Source organism: Nycticebus coucang, chromosome 20 (genome assembly GCF_027406575.1).
Source record: "Nycticebus coucang isolate mNycCou1 chromosome 20, mNycCou1.pri, whole genome shotgun sequence".
Lineage (NCBI taxonomy): Eukaryota > Metazoa > Chordata > Mammalia > Primates > Lorisidae > Nycticebus > Nycticebus coucang.
In genome coordinates this window covers 33360520-33370667 of record NC_069799.1, presented here as the reverse complement: position 1 = coordinate 33370667, position 10148 = coordinate 33360520, and positions in this window count along the sequence as shown.

The window sequence follows — 10148 nt, the reverse complement described above, 5'->3', positions numbered from 1 at the left end:
AGAGCTGCTGCAGAGACACCTAGATACTCCCGGAGTAGCAACAGCTGAAAAGCGGACACCAGCTCAGGGCCCAGCAGAAGAGACAAAAACTGCTCCGATCGCTGGAGCCGCCTCCTTCTTTCTGGCTGTGCGTCTCATTGGTCAGTTCACTTTGGAGCATCCCTGACTGGATAGCCTCAAGCCCCACCTCTCTGATCTTGAGTGACAGGAATACTCTGGGACAAGACCACAACACTTTTTTTTTTTTTATATATATATATTAACAGCAGGGACTGCTACAGGACAAGTGGCATCCCAGCCAGCTCCTGGAGCTGGGGGGTGCGGACCTGCTACCTCCGCCTTGGCGATGTTGGTGCTGTGGCAGCAAGCAGCAGAACCAGCGGGCTGGAAAGTGGGCAGGGGGGCCCATTTCCCAGGCCTGGGAAAGAAAAGGATTGTAGCCATTCATTTAAGACCCAGACACATTGTCTCAGACATGCTAAATGTAACTACAGAGGGCCCCATACTGCTATATGTGCCCCTAGACAAAAAGCCCGGAGACAGACAGAGAGCTTTTCTCTCCCGACTTGGGTTTTCTCTCTCTGCCAGGAGCTCTGGCGCTTCTGTATTCTTTTCTGCAAATAAATCCTGTCTTACCACTGATCTGTTCTTCCAATCACCAAGACCAAGAACCTAATGAAGAGCGAAATTTGGTGTCAGGACCATGACTTTATTCACCTCTATGTTCCAGGGCCACTGTGCTCGCCATAGAGTAGGTGTTTAACAAATTTCAACTAAAAGAATGAAAATCTGTTTACTGAGTGTTTATTCTGTGCTGCACTTGGGAACCTATTATTTAAATAGGAGTTAGACTCTGCTTTGAGGGCATTTTCTTTCTTTCTTTATTATTATTTTTCAGTTTTTGGCCAGGACTGGGTTTGAACACACCACCTTTGGTATATGGGGATGGCACCCTACTCCTTTGAGCCACAGGAGCTGCATTTTTTTTTTTTGAGACAGAGCCTCAAGCTGGTCACCCTGAGTAGTGTGTGGCATCACAGCTTACAGGAAGCTCCAACTCCTGGGCTCATGCAATTCTCCCTCCGCCTCCCAAGTAGCTGGGACTACAGGCGCCTGCCACTACGCCCGGCTACTTTGTTTTTTTTTGGTTGCAGCCGTCATTGTTTGCCGGGCCCAGACTGGATTCGAACCCTCCAGCTCAGGTGTATGTGGCTGGCGCCTTAGCCGCTTGAGCCACAGGTGCCGAAACTTTTTTTTTTTTTTTTGAGACAGAGTCTCACTATGTCGCCCTGGGTAGAGTGCCGTGGCGTAACAGTTCACAGCAACATCTAAATCTTGGGCTTAAGCGATTCTCTTGCTTCAGCCTCCCAAGTAGTTAGGACTACTGGCGACTGCCACAACTCCTGGCCATTTTTTGGGTGTGGTTGTCGTTGTTGTTTAGCAGGCCAAGGCTGGATTCCACCCCGCCAGCCCCAGTATATGTGGCTGGTGCCATAGCCGCTGAGCTACAGGTGCAGAGCCTGAAGGCGTTTTCAACATACGTTATGATGTCTAAGTAAAAACATGCACATAGCTGGGCACGGTGGCCAGGCACTTAGAGCGGCCAAGATTGCCTGAATTTACAGGTTTGAGACCAGGCTGAGCCAGAGAGAACCCCCACCCCTCTCTAAAAAGTAGCCGGCGTTGTGGCAAGTGCCTGTATTCCCAACTACTTGAAAGGCTGAGGCAAGAGGATTATTGAACCCAAGAGTTTGAGGTTGCTGTGAACTAAGATGCCATGGCACCAAGGGTGACCAAGTGAGACTGTGTCTCCAAACAAAAACATGCACATAAATAACTGAGTAACTTGACAGATGAACAACATTGAGAGTTACAAGCAAAGGCTATGACAGTTCAGAGAAGAGTGAAATTACCTCTAGTCTCCAGCTAGGGGGTTGGCATTGCAGGAGGTAGTATTTAAGCTCCCAACTAACAGGCACAATGTAGGACTACACGGTGCACCTCCTGGGTGAAGAGCTCAGCTACCAAATGGACTTCACCTAACAAACCCCATAGCTCTCTTTACACAAGGCTTTGTGTCTTCTCCGGGATGCAGCTCTGCCTGATGGATATTTGTATTTAACCCTGAATATAAAATATATCAATTTATTGATTTTAATTATATATAAATATGTATGTGTTTATATATACGCACACAGTAAATACATGTTTTCCAGTCATGGAAACAAGGTATTAACAATTATAGGGCGTTGCCTGTGGCTCAGTGAGTAGGGTACCAGCCCGTATACTGAGGGTGGGAGGTTCAAACCCAGCCCCAGCCAAACTGCAACAAAAATAGCCGGGTGTTGTGGTGAGCACCTGTGGTCCTAGCTACTTGGGATGCTGAGGCAAGAGAATTGCCTAATCCCAAGAGCTGAAAGTTGCTGTGATCTGTGATGCCACAGCACTCTACCAAGGGATATAAAGAGAGACTCTGTCTCTACAAAAAAAAAAAAAAAAATTATATAGGTCCTGGTCAAGTGGCTCACTTCATGTAATCCTAGCACTTGGAAGGCTAAGGTGGATAGATTGCCTGAGGTCAAGGGTTCAAGACCACCCTGAGCCACAGTGAGACCTTGTCTCTTAAAAGAAAATAGCCAGGGGTGGCACCTGTGGCTCAGTGAGTAGGGCGCTGGCCCCATATACTAAGGGTGGTGGATTCGAACCCAGCCCCAGCCAAACTGCAACCACAACAACAATAAAAATAACTGGGCATTTTAGTTGGCGCCTGTAGTCCCACATACTTGGGAGGTTTAAAAAAAAAAATAGGGGGCAGCACCTGTGGTTCAAAGGAGTAGGGCGCCGGCCCCAAATGCCGGAGGTTGTGGGTTCAAACCCAACCCTGGCCCCAGCAAAAAAAAAAATAGCTGGGCATTGTGGTGGGCTCCTGTAGTCCTGGCTACTTGGGAGGCTGAGACAAAAGAATCACGTGAACCCAAGAGTTTAAGGTTGCTTTGAGCTGTGATGCAACAGCACTCTACCCAGGGTGACATAGTGATGCTCTCTCTAAAAAAAAAAAAAGAAAGGGGGGGTGCCTGTGGCTCGAAGAAGTAGGGCGCCGGCACGTATGCCAGAGGTGGCGGGTCAAACCTAGACCCTGCCAAAAACTGCAAAAAAAATTAAAAAATAAATAAATAATTTTTAAAAAAGAAAGAAAGAAAAGAAAAATCCAAAGCCTGTTGCAAAATGCAATGCGGGAGACCTGGCCTCTTAGGCAGGCGTCCTCAAACTTTTTTAACAGGGGGTCAATTCACTATCCCTCAGATTGTTGGAGGGCAGAACTGTAGTTAAAAAAAAAACTAACAAAAAAAACTATGAACAAATTCCTATGCACAGTGCACATATCTTATTTTGAAGTTAAAAAACAAAACGGGGGGCGGCGCCTGTGGTTCAGTCGGTACGGCGCCGGCCCCACATACCGAGGGTGGCGGGTTCAAACCCGGCCCCGGCCAAACTGCAACCAAAAAATAGCCAGGCGTTGCAAATGCCCGTAGTCCGAGCTACTCGGGAGGCTGAGGCAAGAGAATCGCTTAAGCCCAGGAGTTGGAGGTTGCTATGAGCTGTGTGAGGCCATGGCACTCTACCAAGGGCCATAAAGTGAGACTCTGTCTCTACAAAAAAAAAAAAAAAAAAAAAAAAAAAAACGGGAACAAATACAATCACACTGCCTCATGTGGCCCGCGGGCTGCAGTTTGAGGACCCCTGCCTTAGAGGCTGTTTTGCTGAAATCTCACCCCTTCACCCACACAACTCCACTGGGAGGTCAGTGAGTAGGCCAGGCTGGCCCCAGGTGGAGCTGGCATCTGAGAGAGAGTGAGTGAGTGGGGGGAGTTAGGAAATGCAGAATATTTAACCCTTCTTAAAGAGAGCAAGAGTCACTTTGGACTAGATAAGGAGATAAAAAAGATAGAGAAGACAAAATATATAAAGAGGGGATATATAGAGAAGATAAAAAAGATAAAGAAGATAAAAAATATCTTCTTTCTTTTGTCAGGACCTTGGTATGGTCAGAAGGGTCAGTCTTTGTGAGTTCAAGGCTACTTGAGTGTTAATTGCTACTCCTGTGATTGGTGCCTGTGGCCTAATTGAGGTCTGCTTTGACATCCTGCACCTGGACTGTGTTCCCTGTCCCATGTTCTGTTGTCCTAAGATCATAAATAACTTAGAGTAACAATAGTAAAATTTAAATCAGTCTAATTAATGTAGTTAATTAAAGAAATAGTTTGGGGTGGGGCCTGTGGCTCAGTGAGTAGGGCGCTGGCCCCATATACTGAGGGTGGCGGGTTCAAACCCGACCCCACCTAACTGCAACAAAAAAATAGCCGGCCATTGTGGCAGGTGCCTGTTGTCCCAGTTACTTGGGAGGCTGAGGGAAGAGAATCGCCTAAGCTCAGGCGTTGGAGGTTGCTGTGAGCTGTGTGACGCCACCGAACTCTACAGAGGGCAATAAAGTGAGACTCTGTCTCTACAAAATAAAAGAAGGAGAAGAAAAGAAATAGTTTGGTTAGACAGTGCAAGCATAGCAAGAACCATGACGTAAGTGGTAGCCTTCCTTCACTAGACTGACGTTTAAAACAATGCTGTGTGCAATAAAAACGGAGCTAGCCTGGAGCAAGAGGATGTCCATGGTGCTCACAGTGGAAGGTAGACAGACTCCTGACCTAGCTTTAAAAAACTTGTGTCTTGGCTCGGCGCCTGTGGCTCAAGTGGCTAAGGTGGCAGCCACGTACACCTGAGCTGACGGGTTTAAATCTAGCCTACGCCTGCTAAACAATGGCTGCAACCAAAAAATAGCCTGGTGTTATGGCAGGCGCCTGTAATCCCAGCTACTTGGCAGGCGGAGGCAGGAGAGTCACTTGAGCCCAGGAGTTTGAGGTTGCTGTGAGCTGTGATGATACGGCACTCTACCCAGGGCAACAGCTTGAGCCTCTGTCTCAAAAAAAAAACCTTGTGTCTTAGCTGCAATTGTCACACCCACATCCGGTGACAAACCTCAATATTTACTATTACAATATACAGGATAAAATTTTTTATTAGAAAAGGTATGATGAGTAGTACATTACACATTTTTATTAAAACACTTTTTTTCAGGCGGTGCCTGTGGCTCAGTGAGTAGGCCGCTGGTTCCATTCAGAGGGTGGTGGGTTCGAACCCAGCCCCGGCCAAACTGCAACAAAAAAATAGCCGGGCGTTGTGGTGGGCACCTGTATTCCCAGTTACTTGGGAGGCTGAGGCATGAGAATCGCCTAAGCCCAGGAGCTGGAGGTTGCTGTGAGCAGTGTGATGCCACAGCACTCTACCCAGGGCAACGAAGTGAGACTCTGTCTCTAAAAAAAGAAAAAAACAAAACAAAACACTTTTTTCTTTATTTATGATATAATAGACATGCACACAGAAATATTAACATAATAAAAACCATCACAAGTACTACCAAACAAGATGCTTTCAAAATTTTTATCATCTTGCCTTTATTTGGTATGTAAATATAATAGATCCCATTATTTAGTTTGTAGGTATTTCACTAACTGTATTTAATAATTTCAAAAATTATTTTGGAAAACACTGTTGTCATACCTAACAAAAATAAATAATTTTCTTTTTTTCTTTCTTTTTTTTTTAGAGACAGAGTTTCACTTTGTCGCCCTCGGTAGAGTGCCATGGTGTCACAGCTCACAGCAACCTCCAGCTCTTGGGCTTAGGCAATTTTCTTGCCTCAGCCTCAAGTAGCTGGGACTACGGTGCCCACCAGAACACCAGCTATATTTTTGTGGCAGTTTGACGGGGGCTGGGTTTGAACCCGCCACCGTCAGTATATGGGGATGCCCTACTCATTGAGCCATAGGCACTGCCCTTCTTTTTTTTCATTTTGAGAATTACTCTGTCACCATTGGTACAGTGCTGTGGTGTCACAGCTCACAACAACTTCAAACTCTTGGCCTCAAGGTATCCTCCTACCTCAGCCTCCCTAGTAGCTGTGACTATAAATGTGCAACATTCTGCATGGCAAATGTTTTTATTTTCAGTAGAGACAGAGTCTCACTCTTGCTTAGGCTGGCCTTAAACTTCTAAACTCATGCCATCCACCAACTTCAGCCTCCCAGGGTGCTAAGATTATAGGCATTAGTCACAGTGTGCAGTCTAAATAATTTCTTTATGTAATTTAAAGTAACGTGTTCATTAATTTTTGTGATTGAAATCCTACAGTTCTATAACCATAGAAGTCACACGATACACATAATGCATTACATTAAATCAATATTTACCCTAAAAATTTAAAGTGACAAAATCTATCTTTAGAAATAAACATTTATAAACCAAGAGTATTTATAAAAATATGATAGGAACACACAGATACTCCAAAGAACTTTCTTCTGAAAACTACAAGATAGAAAAAAATACATAGAATTGAAAATAATACATAACACAGGAGAATGATAATTTTGCTCAGTTTTCAGACAAGGGGAAGAGAATGCAATATCTAACATTTTAGCTCTACTGAATAGACAGTTAGTTTTTTTTTTTGTGGTTTTTGGCCGGGGCTGGGTTTGAACCTGCCACCTCCGGCATATGGGACCAGCGCCCTACTCACTGAGCCACAAGAGCCGCACGAGTAGACGATTAATTAAAAACTATAAAAAGGAGGCTTGGTGCCCATAGCTCAGTGAGTAGGGCACCAGCCACATACACCCAAGCTGGTAGGTTCGAGCCTGGCCTGGGCCTGGTAAACAACAATGACAATTGCAACCAAAAAATAGCCAGGCATTGTGGTGGACTCTTGTAGTTCCAGCTTACTTGAGAGGCTGAGGCTGAAGCCCAAGAGTTTGAGATTGTTATGAGCTGTGATGCCACAGAACTCTACCGAGGACAACATAGTGAGACTCTGTCTCAAAAAAGAAATATATGGGGTGGTATGTGTGGCTCAGTGGGTAGGGCGCCAGCCCCATATACCGAGGGTCGCCAGTTCAAACATGGCCCTGGCCAAACTGCAACAAAAAAATAGCTGGGCGTTGTGGCGGGCACCTGTAGTCCCAGCTACTCAGGAGGCTGAGGCAAGAGAATCACCTAAGCCCAAGACCTGGAGGTTGCTGTGAGCTGTGATGCACTCTACTGAGAGTGACAAAGTGAGACTCTGTCTCTAAAGAAAAGAAAAGAAATGTATGTATCCCTTCAGAAAAAAGAGCATCAAAATTTAAAATGTTAGTAAGAAGCAGAGCATGATATTTTATGAAATGATGGCCAGTGTCCTCTGACTGTATAACAAAGAACACTTAGGTTGAGAAAAAGAAGACAGCACCTAATGGAAAACATAAGAAAAACAAAGCATTTGAAAAAAAAGTGTCTTTTCATTTGCATCAAAACTCATAAAAGAATGTGCAAATAATATTTCTCTCTTTCTTTCTTTCGTTTTTTTGTTTGAGACAGAGTCTCACTATGCCTCCCTCGGTAGATAGTGACAAGGCATCACAGCTCATAGCAACCTCAAACTCTTGGGCTTAAGCTATTCTCTTGCCTCAGCCTCCCAAGTAGTTGGGACTACAGGCATCAGACACAACGCCATCTATTCTTTTTTTTTTTGTAGTTGTAATTGTTGTTTGGCAGGCCTGGGCCACATTCGAACCCTCCAGCCCGATGTATGTGTCCAGTGCCCTAACCACTGAGTTACAGGTGCTGAGTCTTTTTTTTTTTTTTTGAGATTAAAGTCTCATGCTGTTTTATTGGGGTTGAGCACCAGGCATCATCATAGCTGACATCAACCTCAAACTCTTGGGCTCAAATGATCCTCATGCCTCAACTTTTCCAGTACCTGGGAACTCAGGTGTCCACAATGCCTGGATGAATTTTTTATTTTTAGTTCAGATGATGTCTCCTTTTTTCTCAGGATGGTCTCAAACACCTGAGCTCAAACAATACACCCATCTTCACCTCCCAGAGTACTAGGTTTACAAGTGTGAGTCACCACACCCAGTTGAACATGTTCTTCAACCTTGGTGTAACAGCATTAATAAGTAGGAAGTAAAGTAAATTTAGAAAGAGAAACCAGAAGGGGCCCTGCCCTGCAGGCATCACAGTAAGAAATACAGTGGATCAGACCAGGGCAAACAAAGTGGTAGCAGTTAGAAGTGGTCACATGTTTTGTACATTCTGGCATACTTGTTGTTTAGTTTAACTGGCTTTAACTAAAATTGTGATAATTCTCAAGTGTCTTTGTTCTCTCATATTTCAAAGTTTTCAGTGTTCACATTATGACTGAAGCAGGCAGCTAAGTGGCCTTGACATGACCAGACTGAAACGATGAGTGTTATCTCGGCCCAAACAGCCCAGCAACGGCAGCCTTAGAGAAAGGAGAGGAGAGACAGAGCTCTCAGGACAAATTGCTGAGCAGAACTTTGTAACTTTCTGTCCACGATGCAATTCTAGTGAGTTTTTTCCCAGAAACATCAGAACCTCCTTTCAGCCCTGAGATCACTGCAGAGCTTTACACTACTCGATCGTCCAGAGAAAGACAAGATGAGTGACACACCAGCACAGATTGTGCTCAAGAGCCTCTGAGCCTGTGCACAGGGTAAAAGAATGACCACTATGAAGCCTAGCTCATTGTAGCACTAAAATTCCCACTCTGGGGAGGGATGTGACCACCATTTTTTGTTCATGGAATGTATGTACTAGCATGATTCCTCACTGTGCTTGTGTGCCCTGCACTCCACCGCAAACATTATGAAGTTCACTACCCTTATGCATTATTCATTTTCACCTCCATAAAACCCCCTTGACCCTGCTAATCTGACAGGGGGATTTGAGGTGTCTCTGCCTCCCCGTCCCACTTGATGCGCCTTCTGAAATAAAGCATTTTTGCATTGACAAACTTCCTACTCCCAGTAACTGGCTATATGTGGAGAGAGCAACATTGAACCCCCCTTGTGGGTTTTTTATTATTAGGTTGGTTGTATAATTCAAATAAAGATAATAGTCCAAGATTAAACAAGATATTTGCTAGTAAACATGAACTTGTTACTGAAAGGTTCCGGACCCAAAGATAAAATCATTCCAAGACGCGAGATGAAAGGAAAATGAAGATCCAATTCATGCAGTTTAAGTGGCCTTTATTCCACCTCGAGTACAGGTGGGGTGAGATTCCTGACCAGGTAGAAATCAACACGTGGGCTATGGTGGACAGGGATTTAAAGGGTTAGGGCAGTCAGGATTGGTGGCATTTCTATTTCCTGGGAAGGACAGGAGTCTGACTCTCTCTGGGCGGGCTATGAACTTGACCCTGTCTGGGCAGGTACACCTGATCTATCATACCAGCCTTTTTAGTTTATTATAAGGAGGTAGGGTGATGGGCATGGCTTCTCTTCAAGGGCTTCTTGCAGCGGGGAGGGACTGAGTGAGCTGCCTGTAAAAAGAATGGGAGGGAGAGAGGAATGGTGTTTACAGGAATTCTTTATTTTCTCTTCAGTTTGAGGTGCTTGGTATTTACTAGGGCAATGATATGAGCAGTTTTCAGGTGACTGTTCAATAAGTCAAGAGATGAAGCAAGGAATTGCTGAATGAGAAGGATTATAATTAGTGACTTTATCATTAATTGAGATTGATGGGTAGGGGAGAAAGGCCAAAATTGATAGGAGGGGCAGCCAGAAGGAAAAAAAGGAAAAAAAGAAGAAAGAAAATTGGATTTCTTCAGGGAGAAAGTCTTGGAAGGTGCCTTATAGCCACAGATTTTTAGAGGCTTTAAGGAGGTCGTTCCCACTTTGAACATGTGAGAGTCGCCAGGCATCCTGAGAAAAGTTATAGAGAAAAGGAAAAAATCAGGGAGAAGTGTTTTGCATTTATTAGGAAGTGGATTCTTCAAGGATCCTGGTGAGTTTAAGGTGATGCAGGATAGTACTTGTGACTTCCAATGATAGCTTTTCAGCTTTGGAAGTTTTCCTGCCCTAGCAGGAAACCAGGGCAGGCAGAAGACTCCAGGCACCAGTTGGAAGAGGAAGCGGCTTTGTTCTCTGGCTGGGAGACTCAGCAGTCTAGTGTCCCAAAAACTGAGCCCCCTGACTCAATCTCTTGCATTCCTTTTATACATTTTTTAGGGATTGGATACATGTGAAAGTTGTGAA